At 38.5% G+C, this 22,264-nt stretch overlaps 1 protein-coding gene and 1 long non-coding RNA gene across 4 annotated transcripts in view; one reads left to right on the forward strand and one right to left on the reverse strand.

Moving 5' to 3' along the window:
* LOC137156180 (adhesion G protein-coupled receptor A3-like) overlaps window positions 1-22,264 on the reverse strand; it is a 444,419-nt gene that overhangs the window by 145,072 nt on the left and 277,083 nt on the right. The gene's annotated exons all lie outside the window — the stretch shown is intronic.
* LOC137156181 (uncharacterized) lies at window positions 1,138-13,633 on the forward strand. The gene is made up of 3 exons (XR_010920689.1): window positions 1,138-1,225; window positions 8,608-8,732; window positions 13,536-13,633. It is a non-coding gene; the product is annotated as an uncharacterized lncRNA (long non-coding RNA).

Genomic DNA, 22,264 nt, shown 5'->3' on the forward strand with positions numbered 1-22,264 from the left:
ATTTTACTAATGATAATTCAGGCATCTCTCTCCATAATACTGAGGTCATAGCTCAGATCTGCCACTTTATTCTAAATGTACTGGAACAGCTACCAACAATGTTAGGCTCCTAAGTCTTTAAGAAGGAGAAGGCAGAGGAAGGAGGCGATTGTATTGAATCATTCCTACAAATAGCATGAATCCTCAAAGTGAACACTAGCTTGAAAAAACGTCAGTGTGAAATTTTGGCTCCATTGAAGTTGATAGGGGTCTTACCATTTACGTCAATGGGGCCAGATTTCACCCTCAAACTATACTTCAAGAAAGCTGGTTAAACTATCTTTGAGGAAAAGTCTGTATTATCACTTTTTGATTTGGCTTATGTCATTAACTGACAACCACCTACATGTAAAGGAACAATCCTCCTTTTCACCTCCCAAAGAATTTTTATGTTTATCTTTGTTCTTGTACAAAGAGATAAGCTACTCAGAAAAAAGTTATGTAGCATGTTAGCTACTCAGAGTCTTCCATTTAATTGGGCTCATCCTCTTGAAACAGGCAATTTCTCCTGGTCTCCTGTAGGTAGCAATAATTTTTATCTCAGCATCAACCTGTTTCCAAAACTCCTGACAAAAGCAGTTAAAACTCTCAGTCTTAACTAGGATTTTTGCCACCATGCTAAATGTGACTTCTTGTACAATTTTTATTGACACATGGTAGTGAGTGCAGTATTATTTAAAGCTGCTGTTGCACTGACAGCTAAATTGATTTTGTAGTTCAGTTTTATGCAATAATGCAAGTATATCTTTAACACAGATACATTTTTAGTATCAGATGTTATGCTGATATGTGTAATACAATTTACAATGAGATTTTAGTTGCTACCATTGTGATTTAAACTTTTGAAGTATTTTTAAAAAGAACCTCCTCCACTTCAATATTGCATGTAATAACACACACACACACATTGAGATAAGGTATGGCCAAGTGGCTATGAGAGAGTCATGGAAGGCAGATATGTAAGCCTCAGATTGGTCAGAGCCCTGTTCCCGGCCAGCTGGAAAGGGGTAACCTTAGGTTAATGAGACCACCTGGGGCTAATTAAGGGCTTGCTGAAGACCTATTAAAAGCTCTTGCTCCAGTCAGAGGGCGGGGAGAGTTTGGAACTGTGAGAACGGGGAGCCAGGAGCTGAAGGAAGCAGAGTGAAAAACCAGAAGCAGGAGTGGACTAGGGGACAGAACCACGGTAGGGGAGAGTTGCCACTACCGGGAGGATGACTGCTAGAGTCTGGGGAGGACAGTGTGAGGAAGCAGCTCAGGGAAAAGACTGTAGCAGTTTAGGCTAGCCAGCAGCGGGAGGCTGCTGCCATCAGGGTCCCTGGAATGGTGTCCGAAGCAGAGGGTGGGTTTGGACACTCCTCACTGGCTGCAGCTGGAACGGCTAAAGCTCTCCCCAGAGAAGAGGTGAAGACCCTATGGGCCCCAGCTGGGGCTATAGGCTATGGTGAGGGCTGACCGCTGAGGGAAGCGCTGGACCCAGGGGCGCCGGGCAGATGCCCCATCAAGTGCCACACCACAAAATTATATATCTGTTAATTGAGATTAGAATCTATGATGCGCCCGCAAGGCCCGGTCACACCAACTTCAGAGTTCCATTGATTAACTTTGACAATTTCTGAAAAAGAAAACAGGCTTCAACATGAATAAGAAATGTGGGAGTTTTTTGTCAACAAACTTGCCAAAACCTGTTGTTAGTATTCAACAATAACAAATAAACAAATATATAGGCTCAGGGAATCTAAATAGCATCAACAGCAAATTTCCACAGAAAGCAGATTGCAAAGCTTGAGACAGGATAGAGTAATGGAGTCTGTTCACTAAATTTTTCAGTTTTCACTGAATTAAAAATACAGTTACTCCATCAGCACTGCTGTTGCAAAGACAATAATGAAATATCTGTTTGTATGTTGAAATGAAACTTTCCATGGAGACACTTGCCCAAAGTATCCAGTACAGGCTGGCTATGTCAACTGCACCAGACAGTCATAAAGGGTTGAACATATGGGTTAAAAAACATGCTCTTACATCTGGATGGAGACTTGCAGAGAATACATGTTTGGGGATATTGGTCCAATTTGTCTGAGTTACACTGTGTTGCAAAAGTGTTGCCCAGAAGGGTAAATGTAATGCTGAGTACTGAGAACAATTAGCTCCATTAGATCAAGAGCTTGTGACTTTGGGATTAGAAGTATTCCAGGTGAGAGTACAGGGGAATAGACTGCTGAGAAACAAAGAGACCAAAGGTGGGAAAGAGAGCTTTTTTTCTAGCTCCAATACTGGACACTGTTAAAATCTTTATGTGGAGGTAGCTGTGTGTAGCCTTGCTGTTGTTATTGCCATCTCTTTTCAAGGTAAAAGGGAGCTGAGTGACTTTTGCAAATAAATCAAACTAGGAAATACCCTGAGTCTCTGTTTGCTAAATTCTGTTCCAACAAATAATCATTCTACCCCAGAAGTGTAACTGCTCAAAGGGACATCAGTATAAATTCATCATATACATTTACAGTATATTCTCTGCCTATCACTTTTGGATATCCATGAATAGATCATTGGGGGTGAGAGTGACTTGATTTTGCCAGTACTAGACAATTACAGTTCATTGGAATTGATTTTTGTTGACATTTTTCATTGGGGAAAACCAATATTTTTTTCTTTCAAGTTTTGTAAAAACAAAAAATGTGTTTGGAATCTTTGGGGTTTTCACTGAAAAAACCCAAATAATTTTTTTTGGCTCCTAGCACCAAACCCTCAAATTTGTCAGTGCTTAAAATGGATTAGATTTTGCTTTTTTGAGGAAAACCTGAAATTTCCACTTTGCACGGGAGAAAAAAATCCTCTTTTTTCATGAAAAAAAAAAGTTATTGGAAAATTTTTGACCAACCCTCAATGAAATATAACTATACAATATATTTGGGCAGGAACAAAGCTAGGGCAGTAAGGTGACTTAGCAGGCAATACCACATCTAGATTTTTAAAAAGGACTGTCCCTGCAGTATAAAAAGCTGCTAAATTTCTGAAAATTCCTGCACTGGAAAATTTGGTATGTCTAGTCAGCTGCTACTCAGTGCATCTTTGTCTTGAAGTGTGCTGTCTGCATTTCCCCCTGCTACGGAGCTGCATGTCATATTGTCTGCAGAGTATGAGCAGATGAGAGCACAAGCAGTCCAAAGGCAAGACATGCCTGACAGTTTCTGCCACAAAGAGAAAAAGAGAACCAGCAATGAGGGAATAAAGATGAGAAGGATAAATAATATTAATTTAAAGAGACAAATTACAGGGGCAAAAGGAGGAAATGCATAAGAAACTGAAGAAAACATTAAACTCAAAAGAAAAGGGAAAACCGAAAAAAGGTTAGAGGAAAAGAAAAGCAGAAAATTTAAAAATAGAGAAAGGGAATAAGGAAATAAAAGGGGGAAATGCAAAAAGAGAGAGATAAAATGAAGGACAACAATTTGTACCAATTATATTGGATTTGTTCTGTTGACAAGTACTTCTCCATGACCAGGTGTGGAACTTTAGAAGCTATGTTTTGAATTTTAAGAGCTCCTATGAACTGACACAATGAACATAGGCCATTTTCTAGGAGACATTTCAAAGGTTCAAATTCTGATGAAAGATAAGCCTCAGAGAATACAAATGAGGGGTTTGATTTGAGGCCATTGGATCTATGGGCATGCAGATTCAACACATGTAGTGTCTTCTCTTAAATCAGAACATAAGATCCTTGGGACAGGATCCATCTGTCAATTGTGTGTTGGTATAGTTCTAGTACAATGAGGCCCTGATCAGGACTGCCAGGCCTCTGGTTATGACTGTAATACAAATAATTAGAATAAGGCCTGTGAGCAGCAGGATCCACAACACTTACGCAACCTTTCTATGAGTAAGTAGTAACCCTATACAGGTGACAGGCAGCTTCTAGGAATTAAATGGCAAGATCGAGTTCCAAACCCTGAGGTACTGAAAAGCTCTGGCATGTCCAGTGTTGAGGCACTTATGGCAGCTGAGATGGACAGGTCATGTTGTCCGTATGGCAGATCATCAGCTCCCAAAGATTCTCTTCTATCGTGAACTTAAGGAAGGGAAATGTGATAGAGGAGGGCAAAAGCTGTGCTATAAGGACGTTTTGAAAAGGAACTTGAAGAAAACAAATATTAACATACAGAACTGGGATGAAGTTGCCGGAGAGAGATGTAAATGGAGATCTGTAGTATATGATTCTATCCAGGCAGTTGAGGCGCACAGAGAGGCAGTGTATCAACAGCACCATCTTCAACGGCATAATATCAAGGAGCTCTCCAATTTCTGTTGCCCAAACTGTCTCAGAGGCTTTATTTCAAATGCTGGACTCGCTTTCATCCCTGAGCTAACAAGTGCTTAATTTCCCTCCTCCACAGTCGTCATCAAGTACAATGGAGAACCGAAGAAGTTACAGACCTGCTGGGTCTACTCCTCCTTTGTCCCCATCCCTGATCTTCAAAGCCCACAGTGTGCCGGAGTCAGTGAGTCATTCCAAAGCTCGAGATGCAGACCTCTTTCAAAGGATACTGGAATACGCCAGTCTCAGAAATAGAACGACACCATTTTTGCTGCAGGCAATGTCCTCTGTAGGTATGGAGGCCGGAGCTAAATTTTACCCCAACAAAGAGCATTCTAACTCAAACAGCATGAAGCATTTGTCATGCTGTTTAATGGCTTTAAGATGTTTGAATGACAGAAGGAGTTCCTGTGAATCCCATATCAATACTGTATGAAGAAAAATGGAAAGATATAAGATGAAAAAAAGCTTTGGGATATCTTGACTCTGGTTGTCAGGAACTTTATGAAAATTTGTTACACCTGAGGCATAGCTCATCCTAGATAAATTGCCCTTAATTCACATCTGTAAGCTTAGCTGCCTGTTTACCCTATCAAGATAAACTTCGAAGTATTAATATGTATTTTTGTTAGATACAACATTTGATTTATGATTTCTCTGTTTTCCTTGTATTCTGTGTGTCACCTTTAAAATAAATATAGGTACTGAGCTTTTAGCTGCAAGAAAACAATGATTCAACCTTTACTATCTTTGTGCACAATATTGGGTTTGTGACCTTAAATTTTACTTCGGCATTTCCTGAAAACAAAAAAAACAAAAATTAGAAGAAAGGAAAGAAGGGTGAATTGCTCCTTGTTCAGTATTCCATTCAATTCTGTGTAGTTTGTAAAACAACGAACTATGATTCAGCCTGACTTGACTTATTGACACTAAAAAAACTTAAGGATTGCGAATTTTGCTTCTCTCATGTGAAATTCAGCCCTGTGCTTAGATCCAACTCAAGGGCTATTAAAGGCCTTCTGCTGGCCCTCAGCACTAGGGTGAATTCCACCTAAGACACAGAATATTAATTTCTTTTGTAATTTATTTGGGCCAACAGAAAATTGATGGATTACACCTTTTGACAGTCTTTCTGCAGTTGCTTTCTTCCAAGTATAAGTTTTCATTAAAAGAAATGTTTTTTTCATAACAGAGCCTTAAAAATGTAAACAGATGCATGATTTATATGGGTTTGCAAAAACAATATACAATACTAAAATCGTACCCAAATAAATAACAGCAAAGTATGGTATGCTCCTTCACAAAGTACAGATTCCTGTAGTACAAGAAGTGACCAGTTATGTTCACTGTAAAGGAAGCTTGATGAATTTGCATCCTATCATTGCCTATTAGTCTGACCTCTTGCAACACGCAGGAAAAGAACTTCACCCAGTATTTTCTGCATCTAGCCCACAACTTCTGTTTGAGCTATAACATATCTTTTAGAAAGATATCCAATTTTAAAGACTTCCAGAGATGAAGAACCCACCATGTTCCTAAGTTAAGTTGTTCCAATGGCTAATTACCATTAATGTTAATTTTTTTGCCTTATTTAAAATTGGAATTTGTCTAGCTTCAGTTTCCAATCAGTAGATCTCATTATACCTTTCTGTGATAGATTAAAGAGCCTCCTCTACCTTCAGAAATCTCTTCTCTATGCATGTAATTGCAGACTGTGATCCAGTCACCTCTTAACCTTCTCTTGGACAAACTAAACAGATTAAGCTTCTTAAATTTCTCATTGTAAAGGCAAGTTTTGTAAAACCTCAAATTAATCTTATTCTCTTTGCTGAACCTTTTCCAGTTTTTCAACATCCTTTTTGAAGTGATGACACCAGAATAGAATACAATGTTCCAGTAATGATCTCACTACTTCTGTAAATAGAAGTAATACCACCTCTCTACTCAATCTTGATACTCCCCTGCTCTAACATTTGAGAATCATGTTCTTGCACTGGGAGTTCTAGTTCAACAGGTCTAGTTCAACCATGATTTCTAAATCCTTTTCAGTGTCAATGCATTCCAGGATACAATTTCCCCAACTTGTAAGCATGACCTTCATTCTCTGTTTGTAGATACAAGACCTTGTTTTCCACTGTATTAAAATGCAGGTTGTTCAAATGAGCCTCTCCCCCCAAACAAACTATATTGGTCTGTGTAAGCGACCCATCCCTATCATCATACCACCTATCATACCACCAACTTTTGTATCATTAGCAAATTTTGCTAGTAATGATTTTATATTTCCTTCCAAATCACCGATGAAGATATTGAATACAACCAGGCGAAGAACAGATCCATCTTCTACCCTCTAGAAACAGCCCGAATAAAACGACGATTTTTATCAGAATGTCATGCAAGACTGTGACAATCTGAGTACATTTCCCAGACCTGAAGAAGAGCTCTGTGTAAGCTTGAAAGCTTTTCTCTCTCACCAACAGAAGTTGGATCAATAAAAAGATATTACCTCACCCACCTTGTTTGTTTCTCATTCAGGTCTAAGTCAAATGCCTTACAGAAATCTGAGCATACAATGTCATCAATTACCTTTATCAACCAAATGTAATGCATATGAATATTTGTTTACATATGGCAAACTTAAGGAAAACAGTCATGCAAAGATACTGAAAGCAGAGTCAGGACCAGCGAGAGTCCTGGTGACATCAAACTCCTCCTTATCCTGGAAGGAAATTCTCTCTCTCTCTCTCTCTCTCTCTTTTTCTAAAAGCAGGATATCAGTGTTACTCATTGGAATTTACCCAGTTGGGGGCAAGCATTGCATTGCAAGACAGATGGAATTGTAAACGTTGAATACCGTGAACCAGTACTTGTCCATGTACTTCACTGGGGTTACTCCTGATTTACACTGGCCCGAATTCTCCTTTCACTTACACAGAAGTAAAGCATTCAGCCATAAGGGAGGGGGGAGAGAAATTCAGAAGTAGATAGATTTTTCTCCCTGGTCTGTTTTGTAGATTTGATTAGGCAGAGATGTGGTTATTCTATATGACAGACTTGGCATAGGATTAGGTTCTCACACCAACACTGATGAGACTGTGAGATGGAACAGAGAGGAAGCAAGTGCTAGAACAGAGTAGGGGGAACAAAGAAGGTCCAAGACGACTCCCTTTTAACTGTTGCTATGATCTGTTGTATCTATTCTATAGCATTTACATGCTGTGAAGTAACAAAATTTGCTTCTTATCTCAGGAAACTCGTAGATACTTCTGCAACCTGTCTAAGGCCCAAACAAATTCTCATAAATAACAATGGAAAGATTCCTATTGACTTTTGTCAGAGAGTGCAAAAGAGTCTAGGTTTGGCATTTCCACTTATTTCCTTACAGTTTTTTCCTGATTCTATTTAACCAACAAATGCATTAACAAGCAGAAGGGTTCCTCCATGTCCATATTTGATTTCTGCACAAAATGTCATATTTGTCTCTGCTTTCCGTACAAGCTACAACATCTCCATGCTGAATATAACTAAAACTGAAAAGGAAAATTATATAAAGAGGTTCAACTGCAAACAGGTATTATTTCATGTAGTGTCCTTAATCTTAAATTTCATTTACTGTCTGGGGAAAACTTTCCTTTCAACATATGTAATTCCTGTGAATTCTAATGACTCAAACTTATGTGCAATAGAAGAAATATACCTCAAATTTTTTAAAATAATTTATTTTGTAAGATGAAGTGATCTTCTGAACCAGAGGTTGGTTTATAGGAACCAACTCTATTCCTAATTAAGACATCCCAATAAAAGGATCTTAATAAAAATAACAGTATTTTCACCATATATACAACCTAGTGATGAATGGTTTGAAATAAGCAACAAAACAGTACCTTTCACTTTATGGTAAAGTTCCAGGGACTCTCTAGGGCCTGACATTGCAAACACTTAATACAGTTGTAACTATTTGCATGAGTATTCCCCTGAAGCCAGGCCACAACAGGGAAGGTTTCTGGTGTCCTTTGTATAAGAGGATGAAACACAATCTACTATTTAATGATTATAAGGTGGGTAAAATGCTACATCAATCCTCCCTCTCAATAAAATAAATGACAAATGCTTGGATTTTAACAAATATGTCTAAGAACTAGCATTGTGCAGTTAGTCAGTTTTACAGAACAATTAAATAATTACCTTGTACTCTCTTCTATATTGGCTCTAATACTGCTCTTATGGTATCACCTGAATGTCTTCCATAGGTTTTGATTACTCATTTGACCTCTCTGAGTGACTTTCACCCTTCTGCAGAGAGCCAGCTGAGTCCCACTTAAACCCTAAAAACAGGACTTAAACATTGAACAGGCCTTGTATTGGCCGCACAAGGGTGAGTTTCACCATTCTTGTAGAATATTTATTGAATGAATTAATAATGTAGAAATTCTTGCTAGTCGTATCTATTTGTCTAAGGACAGTAATTTTATAATTATTTTTATGTTATTTTAGATTTAGAAATCTTGATATATAATACTAAAATGTTATATGTTGAGGATTTTGACTTTCCTTTGTTTTTCTCATTTTTGTAACTAGAAATCATGCATAGAGTTGATGTACTTATTTGTATAAAATATATGTCCTGCTAAAGCAATTATTTTAATTTGTATTTTACAGAAATTTTCTTAATAAATACAAAGCACTCAATGTTTCAAGTAGCAAGCAGAGAATATGATATTCAGATTTTTTAAAATTTTAATTTTTACATTATTTACATATTTCATAACAATTTAATTTCTACATGAGGGCAAAATTTGTCAGTAGTAATCTGAAACTCAAAAGTTATTTCGAGCATAACTTGGAATATTTTTGCTTAGATTTAATGTATAATTTTACTGTAGCAATTTCTTTAGGGGGGAAATTATTTGGTTCCTATCCAAAATCTGCATTTAAAGTACGATTAAGATATAACTGATTCAGACCTCCAAACTGAAGTCAGCATGCTCTAGTACACAGTTGTGGTAAATATTAAATACAAAACTAAATTAACATACTATTTACAGGAGATAAAAGCAGTACAAATCAGGGTTATAATTGCCACTGTGTTTTTAAGATGAGCTACATATTTTTTTTCAAGAAAAGCTCTTAAGATTTTAAATCAGAAACGAAAACATACAATTAAAAGTACAAATAAATATAGTTGAAAAGAAAGGTGCAAACCCTTTTATCTGCCAGGATGTAAATTCCTAATCTTGCCAGCACTTATTGTGCTGACTTGTCATTTCAGTGGCCTACTCACAGCAGTAAGTATTAGGCCTGGCAGCAAATGTAGGCAAGTTTTGAACCATAGATTATCAAGTCCTCTTAGAGGTACAGCACCGGACTTGCAATGTGGGTTGGGGAAGTGGGGTGAAGGAAGGGTGCCAGGCTTAAAGGATTTTCCACCATGTGGCCACATCATTTTTTAATGTTAACTCACAGCTGAGTGAAAACATCACCAAAGCTGTGTGTGAGACCTGTGGCCTGTTCCTTCTTTGTACCTCAGATGTTTATATTTGTGCTCTAAAGTTAGGAACCTAGTTCCAACATTTGTTCAATGGTCTAAACAGACATTTCTTGTCTGACTCTTCAGATAAATCTGTTTACCTCCTTGCTTATAATAGATATATTTCAAAGTTCAGTTCTCCCATCCATTGCATTATTTCAAAGAGGCCCTGTCACTTTGCAGGAAGTTTGCCCTCAGAGAATGAGAATGATAAAAAGCTCAAGTTTCAGGGCTGATCCACCTGAGGTCACATAGAATATAGAGCAATATGTAAAATTTAACAGGCGAGAACCCCTATCAGCTGCAGATATTCCAGCAAATTGAGTACATACTAGATGTGAAGATGCCACCCAGAATTACTCACGCTATTGAGAGATCCAGGATTCCCAGGGTTTGTCTACTACGCAGTGATTCAAAAGAGGCAATGCACAGTAGAAGATTACAGGATCTCACAGATTAATTGCTATAGAAGCAATTTGTTCCATTCCAATGCTTATGCTTTAATCCATATTTAGTAAAGGAACACAATTCAATGCTCTTCTGTCTATCCATAATTCATAGCCTCCAGTCTACTTTACGTTTAAAGCAACTGCTAAGGATTTTTTCACAGTTATGTTGGAAGTATAGAAAAATAATTCAGTACAAGGATTGATGGTAGCAAATCAAAGAATGGTTACTTTGTTAGCAAACTAAAATTAGTAGTTTTAGTAAAAACTAAACTTTGTTAGTTTTGATGAAGTAAATGCTTATGGTTAAGTTAATGAATAGATTTTTTTTTTGGTGTCAATAACAATGAACAAGGCCATCACTCCTATTCTTAGTTTTTAAACATTTGCACCTTTGGTATATTAAGAATGATAATTTAGCATATAAATATCATGTAATACACAATTTTAATTGGAGATAAACAGAAAACAATGTGGGCAGAGCCCACTAAGACCTATTCCATTAAGACCTGCCAGAACTTCAAATCCATCCCTCTGTCACGACTGGGACATGGGCAGTCTGACCAAGAGGTCAAAGCAGGAGTTGGGAGTCAGGCGGCGTCAGATTTCCAGGAGAGCAGAAGCAGGTATTGCAGGGGAAGTAGTCCGAAGCAGGGTGAAACTAGCTGGATGGACAACTTCCTGTTTTTGTGCTGGGTTTCAATGGGAGCTGTGAGCCAATCAGTCAGGGTCTTCTATTAGAGTTCAGTTCTTCTTCTGACAACAGTTTAGGTCTTTGGTGGCAGACTGGAACTTACTAGTGTCAAAGACCTGTAGTCCCTGACATCATCCCTTCCCCAAGGGGCATCCTCAGGGTGATGTGGGACCAGACTTTTCAGGGTAATTCCTATGGAATGCTTGTAGAGGTGCAGGGGCATCGACTTTTTCCTCAGGTGTCCAGATGCACTCCTGAGGACCATACCACTTTCAGTCAACAAGGTACAAGAGCCTGCCACATTTCCATTTCTCATGGCTTTGTACCTGTACTGGTGGAGAGGGTGGCTGAGTTCTGTGAGGAGAAGGGTTTTTGGTGTAGGGTTTCAAAAGTGAGACATGAAACATTGGGTGGAATCTTCAGAAAGAGGGTAGTTGTCATTCAAAGGTGACTAGATTAACCTGCTGCAGGATCTTAAAAGGGCCAAGGGAAAAAAAGTCCAGCATGTGAGGAGGCCTGTCTGTGCAGAGATGCTCTGTGGAGAGCCATACTTTTTGTCCCAGTGAGTAGTTGGGGCCTTGCTGTCGATGCTGATCTGCATGCCCTTCATAGACTGCTTTTGCTTTCTCCAGGTATTCCTTCACTACTTCCTGAACCCGATGAATCTGCTGCATCGGGTCTGAGATGGCCAGGTTGGGACAGGACATGGGTAATTACTAGTGAAATTGGGGGTGGTACCCATAGTTGGCAAAAAATAGGGCTTTGACCCCTAGCCGTTGCTGTAGGCAAATTCTCGGTAAGGGAGAAGTGAAGGCCAATCATTGATTGATATAGCTTTGCAGATACTGCATAAGAATTTGGCTGGCCCTTTCCATTTGGCCATTGGACTGGGGATGGTAAAGGGAGGAAAGACATGTGCAAACTCCCAGTAGGTATAAAGTCTCACGCCAGAACTAGGCCGTGAACTGTGATCCCCAGTTGGAAGTGATGCGCTCCAGAGGGCCATGGAGATGGACTATATGGCTATATAGCTGGGCTGTCTCCTCAGTAGAGGGGAGAGCTATGCAAGGGATGAAGTGAGCCATTTTGGTAAAGTGGTCCACTCCCATCAAAATTGTTGTAAAATTCTTGGACTCTGGTAATTCTACGATAAAGTCTATGGCTATAGCCATTTAGAGTTGAGATGTGGTGTCCAAGGACTGAAAGAGACCCCAGGGCTTGTGGCCTCATGTCTTGGCATGGCCACAAACATTGCAGGAGGTAATAAATGCCTGTATCATTGGGCACATCTGGGGCCACCTAAAGGAGTGGGATATTAATTGTTGGATCTTGAAGCACCCCAATGCCTTGGACAGAGAATATTGAGGCATAGTTGCAGGACTGCAAGTCTGGGGGAACACAGACACAGATCGTTACACATGTGATCCCTTCCTGGGAGTTGTGATTGGCTTCTGGATAATAGCTTGTTTTTCAGGTGGAATTCCTGAGGCATAGCATATCAATCTGCATATATCTAGGAGACAAGCTGCACTGAGAAAGTTATGGGATTTGACAATGAGGGTTGGTTCCTGGCTGGAGCTTCATGGGTTGGTACCATATCTTGGGGACAGGGCATCCACCTTGCCATTTTTGGATCCAGGGTAATAGGTGATAATGAAATTGAATTGTGAGAAAAACAGGCCCATTGTAGTGGCTGTTGGTTTAAAGCTTTTACCCTACTTGGATATTCCAGGTTTTTATGGTCAGTGAATACATGGGCTGAGTGGAGAGCTCCTTCCAGATAGTGCCACCATTCTGCAAAGGTGGGTTTTTTTTTTATCACCAGGAGTTCTTTTTCCAGTATTTTGTAGTTTAGCTCCACAGGGTGAGTTTTCTTGAGTAATAAGTGCATGGATTTAACACTAGTTTGGGACCAAGTTGCTGGGAGAAAACAGCCTGGATCCCTGTATTGGAGGCATCCGCTTCTACAATGAAGGTTTGTGTGACATTGGGATAAGCCAATATGGGGGCTGTAGTAAAGGTGAATTTCAGCTGGTTGAAGGTATACTGGGCCTTGGGACACCAATGGAATTGGGTATTTTTCCAGAGGACAGCAGTGAGGGGCTCGATTTGTTTTGAGAAGTTCAGGATAAATCCATAGAGTCTTGGTATTTTGAGGGGAATTCAGATGTAGTGTCAATGAAATGTTCTGCCTAGAGAGCCACCCCATCTCAGCCTCTTAATATTTGGATGCTGGGACAGGAGACACTGGTCCCGAACAGTGCTGTCTACAAAACTCTGATGGAAAACAGTCTTCCTGTGCTTGCCATGAAATGAGCAGATTGTGGAGGGTCAGTCAGGAGATACCAAGGATCAGGGGACAGTGTGGAGTATGGATCATGCCAAACTATAACATTTTTCTGTGCGCTGGAATCACGGCCTCCAGGGTAGCTGTTTCCTCTGTTACTGGACAGAAGACAAAGGGGAACAATCAACTGTCTCTATAAAGTCAGGAGTGGCCATGTGTTGCAGGGAAAACTGGAGGATCTGGGCTGCCTCTGCATCAATGAAGCAATCAGCTGCACCTGAGTCGATGAGGGCCAATAAGACAGGATTTTGCAAGGACGCCCAAGGTATGTACAAATGGACTGGCACTTACAAGCAGCGAGCCCTTGAGCAGAGCTCTGGGTGTGTTCCAATCAAGACTGAACTGTGGGGAAGCTCTTTTCCCTGATTTCTTGGTGTTCATATGGGGCAGGCAGAAATGGAGTTAGCTGACTCACCACAGGAGAAGCGGAAATGATGCTGGCATTGTTGTTTCTTTTCTATGGAGGTGAGCCGTTGACAACCCACATCCATCTACAATGGCTTGGCAGGAAGCAGTGGTGAAAAGGTCACAGTACCAAGATTCCTGATTTTTCCTCTCTTTGTTCCCATAACAGATTGTCTATGTGGACGAAGAGATCTACGAGGTCATCCAGACTCATGGACATCTCTACCCAGGCTAATTCATCTTTAATTTCTTCTTGCAGCCCCACAGGAACTGGTACATCTGTGCTGCCTTGTTACAATCTTTATCGGCGGTGAGGTGGTGGAATTGCATGGCATAGGTGGATAAAATGTCCTGTTTCTGTTGCAGCTGCTTTAGGGAAGCCTCTGCTGTTTGACTGTGGTGCGGAATATCAAATAGCACCATCATGCCTTGAAGGAAGACCTCTCTGTTGGACAATACTGGACTGTTATACTCTAAGCAGGGGGTGGCCCAGTATAATGCTTCTCTGGACAGTAGGCTGATAACCAGGCTCACCTTCGCACAGTAAGTAATACAAGACTGAAGGCGCTTTGTGAACAGGAGGCAGCACTGGTTTATAAGACCCTGGAATAGTGGTGATTACCATCAAATCATTGTGGAAGATACAGCGGGGAAACAGGGCTCTATGAGCCATGTCTGGAGTGAGGCATTTTCAGCACACAACTGTGTGACTTGTTCCTACAATAGCATGTTCTCCATGGTCAGCTGGACCACACAGGTCTGCAGGGCTTTGTTCTCTTCCTGAAGGCAGATGGCCCACTTGCGTGGGTCTGGTGTGCCCAAAGGGTTAGTCAGATCCGTTCTGTTGGCACCGGGACCACTCCTGTGTGAATTGCTCCATTAGATTGAAGGTCTAATTCGTGAGGTACTGAGGGCTATCTTAGAATCAGAACCTCAGGAAACTTGTATAGTGCACAGTGTTTTACTTGTTTATTATTACAATTAATAGCATTAAATTAACTTAAAATATATTCTAACAACCAATGTACTATTTTATTAACCATTAAAATGTCAGTGTGGTTGAATATCAGATTTATCTTAATTAGTATACAAGCTATTATTTAACACCACATTGCACATTAAGAAGTTTGCTTTCTTGGCTCATAATAATAAACCTATCTTCTAATGCACTTTGGGAAATCATGAAAAGAACTTTCCATAATAGGGGAGCAGGTAAAGAGAATAGGAAGAATCTGTCTCACACACACCATTTGGAATTAGAAATAGATAGCTTGATCAATCTTTCAGATGTGTGTGACAAAGCATGTAAAATATGTATGACATTTGCACATGCATGCATAGTAGCTCATTTTACAAGATTTAAGAAAGTCAGAAGAGAGTGAAAGGAAAGAATTTCATGTGACATAAAATTTTACAGTTTTGTCAATCCTGTGTTTCTTTTGTCTAGCTTTTACCTATCCAAACTTCATATATATCTAAATTGGAAATGCAAAGTCCATATGTCTTTAAAGGACAATTTAATATAAATCATACAGCTTGATGAATAAAATTTTTTTTTGGTTTTCTGAACACTTATGTGGAACCTGAACTTTGCCAAATTTTGTTCAAATCTGATATTTTTTCCAAAATTGTGTTCAGTTTTAAAGCTTACAAAAGCCTACAGAAACATCAGTCCAGAGTGAAACTTATAGATGTAACAATTGCTTAGCAATTGATACTATTTACATATTGAATATGGGTGTGTTCATAGATAGATAAATGAAAATGTATAGACGAACAAACTACTAAATTCTAGTCTATAAACAGAACTATTATTACTTGGTTTTGACTTATACACTGAGGAAGTGCCTTACAACACTTGGATAAGAAAATCTGAAAACAATGGGAGTTACTGGTTCTTGGTATGTTATCATCTTCCCATCTCCTTCTTATCAGCAAAGAGTATAACTGCCTCCAGATGATATACAGTACCTGTAAATTTGAAAAGTCAGCCCTCTGTTGCGTATCTGTTCTGAAGTAGCACAAGCAAGAAAAGATAGTTTCTTACTAATCTTACATACACTTGCATCTGGACATTTTATTTGATGATACTATAATATTCCATCTGACGCCAGCAAAATGTTTACTAGGGAACTGGTGGTAATTAATGTGACTTACAGCACCACAACTTCTACTACACCCTGTGTGTACCTATCAGTTTACTAAATGTTATGCTGCGGTATCAGAGATACCGCTGTTCTCCATCTTCTAAATATAGAACTACCACCACGTATGTCTAATACTACTGTGAATTAAAGGTTGACTTTTATGGCTATGATTATGTTTGTGTGTGATGTGTGTATATATACCCAAAGATTTATACAAATCACTTCAAGTGTAACTGATGCATAGCCATCTCCGGACTGAAACAGTCATTGTTTAACAGCATAATACATTAAATGCAGAAGTGAAGAAAATTAGATCCAACTGAATTTACTGGGAGAATTTTACGTTGGCAGATTTGGCTAGGACAATGGGGTTAAAGAACTCAATCTTGTGAAAGTTCCATGAAGTATTTAATAGATGTGAGCTAGCAGAAAGAATCTAATTTCAGATTACATTTTACTAACTTTTACAATTTTTTCATTTCCCTTGAATTCTGAATTTCCTTGTCTGAATTCATCTTACCTATATTTTGTGTATATCCAAATTTTGAACAAAGCTGAACTGTATGTCTTAAATGGACGCACTTCATTTTGCAGTCAATGGGATTTAAGCACATGCTTAATTTTAATTGCTTTCTTGAATCAGATTTTTAGGTAGTTAGAGCTTTAAGGACTCGGTCGTGCATGCAGATCAGTTGTGGGCAGAAATTGCAACTACAAAATGAAGGCCATTGTTTTGAAACTTTATCCACCAGAGAGCTGCTTCCAAATGCCTCCCTGGCCTTCAAACTAACAGAAGAAGAGGTACTGTTCAAAAGCCAAGTCAAAACTGGGTGGTTTTATAAAAGTTCAGTATGAAAACCATTTTGAAACGAAGAGCTGGCGAGCTGCACATGTCAAATATTCTGGGTTTTGACACTTTCAATATAAATCATAATTATTTACATAAGAATTAGCTTTTGCTTTAATGGGAAAGTTAATTAGTGCACACTCTGCTAGGCAGCTTCAGAACAGATACAATTAATTATCCACAAAGATTCTGAAAAATTCACACATGCTGAATTATAGAGTTGAAGGCACTTTCATTATAAGACCTATTTTCTGGAGCTTATAACTTTCCCCTTCACATTCCATTTTGGGCTTCAATTTTCCATGCTTGATCCTAGCTCAAAATGTTTTCCCCCTTTTGTGGTGGAAGCAGTTATATTATATTCCATTCTCCATTCCTTTAACTCAAGCACTTCTACCTACTGACTTATTATTATCATCATTATTATTACTACAATTTACACATGATTTTTATAATTTGACATTCAAAATTGATTCTGGGCAAAAGGAAAACTGGTTCTCACAGGATGATTGCATATTTTTCAATTCAGAAGTCATTGTGATAACAGTTCCATTGAAAAAAAATTAATATCTCAAAATATCATACTGTAAACAAATAACCATAGGGTTTTATCAAGGTACTTTAGAATCTAGGGATGTTTTTTCATGGTTGACATGTTATAAAGTTATAATACCAATTTAACTTTTAACATTCCAACATACGGACATTGTCTGTAATGCAACCTGACAAATCAAAAGGCCAGTCTCACTACGAAAAACACAAGAAGTAAATAGAATTGAAAAACTAATAGGAATGTGTGGAGTGCAATGTGCCTAGCTTGAATTTTCAAAGGCAAGGCATACATACAGGAGATGAATATTGTTGTTGCACCTCCGAAGTGTTAACTCGATGATTCACCTCTCTGTGAGATGACCCTCTGTGAGAAGGTAAGGCTTTTTACTGTGGTTCATACTCTGAAACAGCCCTCACTTAAACTGAGACCTGTAAGTAAAATGCTTTTTCAAAGTCTATTTAGGATGCTTACTCTAAGGACTGGTCTATATTACTAATTAGACTGTGATATTAAACGTTTTTTAAAAAGATTGCTGCTAATATAATTTTAACAATAGTATAGAAGGTCTAAATATTTAATGTACTATACACATTTGAGATGGGTCATATAGTTAGTCTGGGTACAGATTAAGTTTAAAATGGACTTCAGGTCTGAGGATGAATCAGGAGTTGATTCAGATTTGACGGGATAGAAATTTCACAAGCTGTTCTCCAAAATGTTGGAATATCACTTCTTGTGATGTCTTGATAGCAAGCAATGCAGCCAGAGCAAGGGATAAAATCAGCCTTAATTGTGTGGTTTTAGAATAAGGGGCAATATATGGATCAGATGTTTGAAATTCTGGCACTATAAATGAGGAACGATCAAAGTTCTTCAATCTCAAGCATTGTGGAATAAAATCTAAACTAACTTTTCCTTTTTTGAATGAACACACATATATACACACACACACATATCTATGGTTCCAGTATTTTCCCTTAAGCCTGAAGTCATACTAAAATATTTTATTACTATTGACTTGGTATAATCAAATTGTACTGATGTTATCTCTCTTCAATAGAAAGAGGACGATGATAATAATGGTAAAAAAACGCTGTATGGGTAGGTGGGGGGGATCTGCACGGTGCCTACTTTCCATACATATAATTCTCACTATTAGATGCTCCCTTTCCTTTATTCACTTTCCATTGGATACTGGACTTACTGCCTTGACTTACTTTATGGAAAACATCATAAAGTTGAAATTAATATTAAATTGAAAATCTGTGAATCAGATAGGAATGAACCGCTGGCTTTAGGACATCTTGAGAACATTAATAGTTATTCTACCAGAAGGGGCCTTGCTGATAGTGGAATCAGAACTGGATGTTTAAACAGATTAAAAATTGTTTCTTAAAATTCTGTGAATGACTATTTTCTCTCCCTTTTAGGTGCCACTTTTGTAATTAGTTTTTAAAAAGGTTTTGTCCATATTATAATTTGTTTTGTTTTACCTGTTTAACTCAATATTCAGTACATAATGCCCTGTTTGGTTTCCCTCCTTCCTAAAGGCTAGAACTGGATGATTTACTCACAATAAACTATTTAATAATTTTGCATTATTTTTCTGTTTATGAAAATACAAACAACAGGCTACAAATGTTAGGAGTTTATTATTCAAATGACAATATATTTCACCCTATATCAGAAAACTGTTTGCAAACTACTTGTTGTGGCTACTGCTGGAGTATTCACTCTTCTTTTATTATGTAATTGGTCATCTATAGCACATGGCTTTTGTATATGCTCCCTGAATTGGATGACTGAATATTTCATAAATAAATTGCAAGATGGTTCTAATCTTCCAGGACAAAATTATGTAAATATTTCTCTTTCCACAAACATTTCTGAGGACAACAGTTTGTACTTATGTTGCTGGGAAGCAAGTAACAGGGATTAGTAAGAATATATTGTAGTGATTTTGCTACTTTTTCTCCTCCTCCCCCACCCATATTTATTCAGCTCTAATTAAGGAAATGCTAAAAGAATAATTAAAAACTGAAAAGTAGTCTTTAAAAGAATCAAATATAATCTTGTGTTATCTTCAAATCTAAGATGACCAAGCATACTGTCAACTGAGACAGCCTCCATCACTGCCACTGATAGGCCTGGTTCTCCATTTTCTTGCACCTTATGTAGTCATTTATAACTGTCAATCGATGAGATTTCAGTTTGCATCTACTTTTCATAGGTGTAAATGCTTTTTGCAAGCTGCAGGGCAGTGGAGAATCTGTGTGGATCAGAATGCTGGAATTCTCCAGCTCAGTTTATTTGGGGAGAAATGGAATATAACAGGTGAAATGTAGCTATTCAACTGTTTAAAAATAAATTAAAGATGACTGTTTAACTTATCAGTGACAGACAAAAGCCAGTTTATGGAAAATTCTCACTTCTCAGAATTAAGTTAAGGAATATGCTTTGACACTGCAAATTCACATGTTAAATTTCAGCTCTGAGTAATTTTTTAGTCAAGTAATAATCCCATTAAAATACGATAGAAACTGCCACTCAGCCTCATCTATGAACAGCAATGATGTGCTGCTATAATATTTATAAATTCACATACTCATTCACATGATAGGCAATGATCCACTTAATGAAATCACTTCACTCCAAATATCTAATATACTCCAAAACTGTTTTGCATGGTAAATAAGTAAAGCATTATTTTCAATTTCCATCTTCTTCCTTTAAGCAGATTCAGTGCTGAGGGTTTCCCTTCAGTACCGCACATGGGTTTGGAAGCAAGCTTTGGGTTACCCTATAGGAGCATGGTAACAGAAGAAATGTTCTTAGTCTCAGGCAAACATAACCACCACCTAATTCCGTACTTTCTCCTATTGACTAAGGGCTGGAGGTACAGATGAAACTTCATATTAGGCATGGAAATGCAATCTGTGGAAAGGGTTTTGGTGGAGAGGGAGGGGAGAAATAGAAAACGTGTCATTGGTGAAGGGCTTTAATAGCTATAAAGATGGCTGCTCAGTGCTCGTGAGGGTGCAGAGTCTTGCACCATCCATCAGAACATAGAGGAATGCTCCTCCCAAGTGCATTCTAGTGCCTTCGTTCCTCATTCGTCTCAGCCCCTTTCCAGATGACTTGCTTATCGGGGGAAGAAGGGGCAAACACTCCTATTATCATGGGTAGCCCTTGCACACAAAGATAGAGGAGACTCTTTGCATGCCTCTCTCTCTCTCACCCAACACAAGCACCACTCAGGAGTAGTTTAAATTCTCAATGTGCCAAGGGCTCATTTGTTTTCATACTCCACTTGATTTGCAGAGCTTAATATTTCTACATTTTCTAGGTATAAAAGTGTGAAGTATTAGTACTATAAAATGTAATGAGCTGAAAAAGCTTGTGTCTTGTTTCAAACAACACTGCAAACTCTTCTGTGTTGTGATCATGTCTTTTAACATGTCTGTATACTGCATAGCACCATGGGACCCCCAAAGTGTTTGAGGACTTTGTACGTTGCCACAATAAAACTGATGATGATGATGATGATAACATTAATTAACAATAAGATGGAAGTGGAATCTTTTCTCTGATAGTGCATGATACAAATGTATCAGGCCAAAGCTTACAATCTTCTCTCAAGTAAATGCCTCTTTGACTTCAGTGGGGGTTTTGCCTGGATAAGTACTAAGGTCTGCCAGATCTGTCCCATTGTATTCATTTTACAAATGGAAGGGAAAAGAGTGTGTTTGAGCATTACTTTGTATGATTGCTATGGGGAAAAATGCATCATCTTCTTCTAGAAACTGCTTATGTGATCATTCTGAGAATAAATTTCAAAACCATTTAAAAGATGTTCTGCTTGAGACATGGAAACATTCCCACCTAACACACAGAGATCAGGAAAATGTGTCAATACTGCAGAACTGCTTTTACTATGTTTACTGTTGTTGTAGCCACGTAGATCCTAAAATATTAGAAAGAGAGAACGTGGATCATAGAATCACAGAGTTGGAAGGGACCTCAGGAGGTCATCTAGTCCAACCCCCTGCTCAAAGCAGGACTAACCACAGCTATATCATCCCAGCCAGGGCTTTGTCAAGCCGCATCTTAAAAACCTCCAAAGATTCCACCACCTCCCTAGGTAACCCATTCCAGTGCTTCACCACCCTCCTGGTGAAAAACTTTTGCCTAATGTCCAACCTAGACCTCCCCCACTGCAACTTGAGACCGTTGATCATTGTTCTGTCATCTGCCACCACTGAGAACAGCCTAGCTCTATCCTCCCTGGAACCCCCTTTCAGGTAGTTAAAGACTGCTATCAAATCCCCCCTCATTCTTCTCTTCTGCAGACTAAACAAGCTTAGTTCCCTCAGCCTCTTCTCATAAGTCTTGTGCTCCAGCCCCCTAATCATTTTTGATGAGGTAGTATCTTTTATTGGACCAACCTCCATTGGTGAGAGAGACAAGCTTTTGAGCTTACACAGAACTCTTCTTCAAAGATATTTTCTCACCCACCTTGTCTCTGTACTACGTTTAACATAGCTAAAAGAGAAGCAAAGGCAGCTTACAATGTTTCAAGCTACATCAAGCTTACTTTCACTCTTTTTTATTTTATTAAACTGGGAATGAAGAATACTTACATGCAAATGGCATAATAAGAGTTGATTTATATAACCTAATATTGAACACGCATCGTTCAAAGAGAGTGCTCGGTAACTGAGAATGACTGTGTACTGACTATTAAAAAATTGTGTAAGAAGACTGGGAGCTAATCAGAAGTTTTACTGCTTTCAGTGAAAAGAATTGAAAAAATATCAATTTTTATATGAAGTATCATACAGAATCTAATCAAAGTTTATGATTATTATTGCTGCCTTAATTTTCTTTCAATCCATGTCTGAATTTCAGCTTGATTAGAAACAAGGGGAAGCACTTGTATCG

The sequence above is a fragment of the Emydura macquarii genome, unplaced genomic scaffold (genome assembly GCF_026122565.2).
Source record: "Emydura macquarii macquarii isolate MOO-44397 ecotype Brisbane River unplaced genomic scaffold, CSIRO-AGI_Emac_v2 contig_1390, whole genome shotgun sequence".
Taxonomy (NCBI): domain Eukaryota; kingdom Metazoa; phylum Chordata; order Testudines; family Chelidae; genus Emydura; species Emydura macquarii.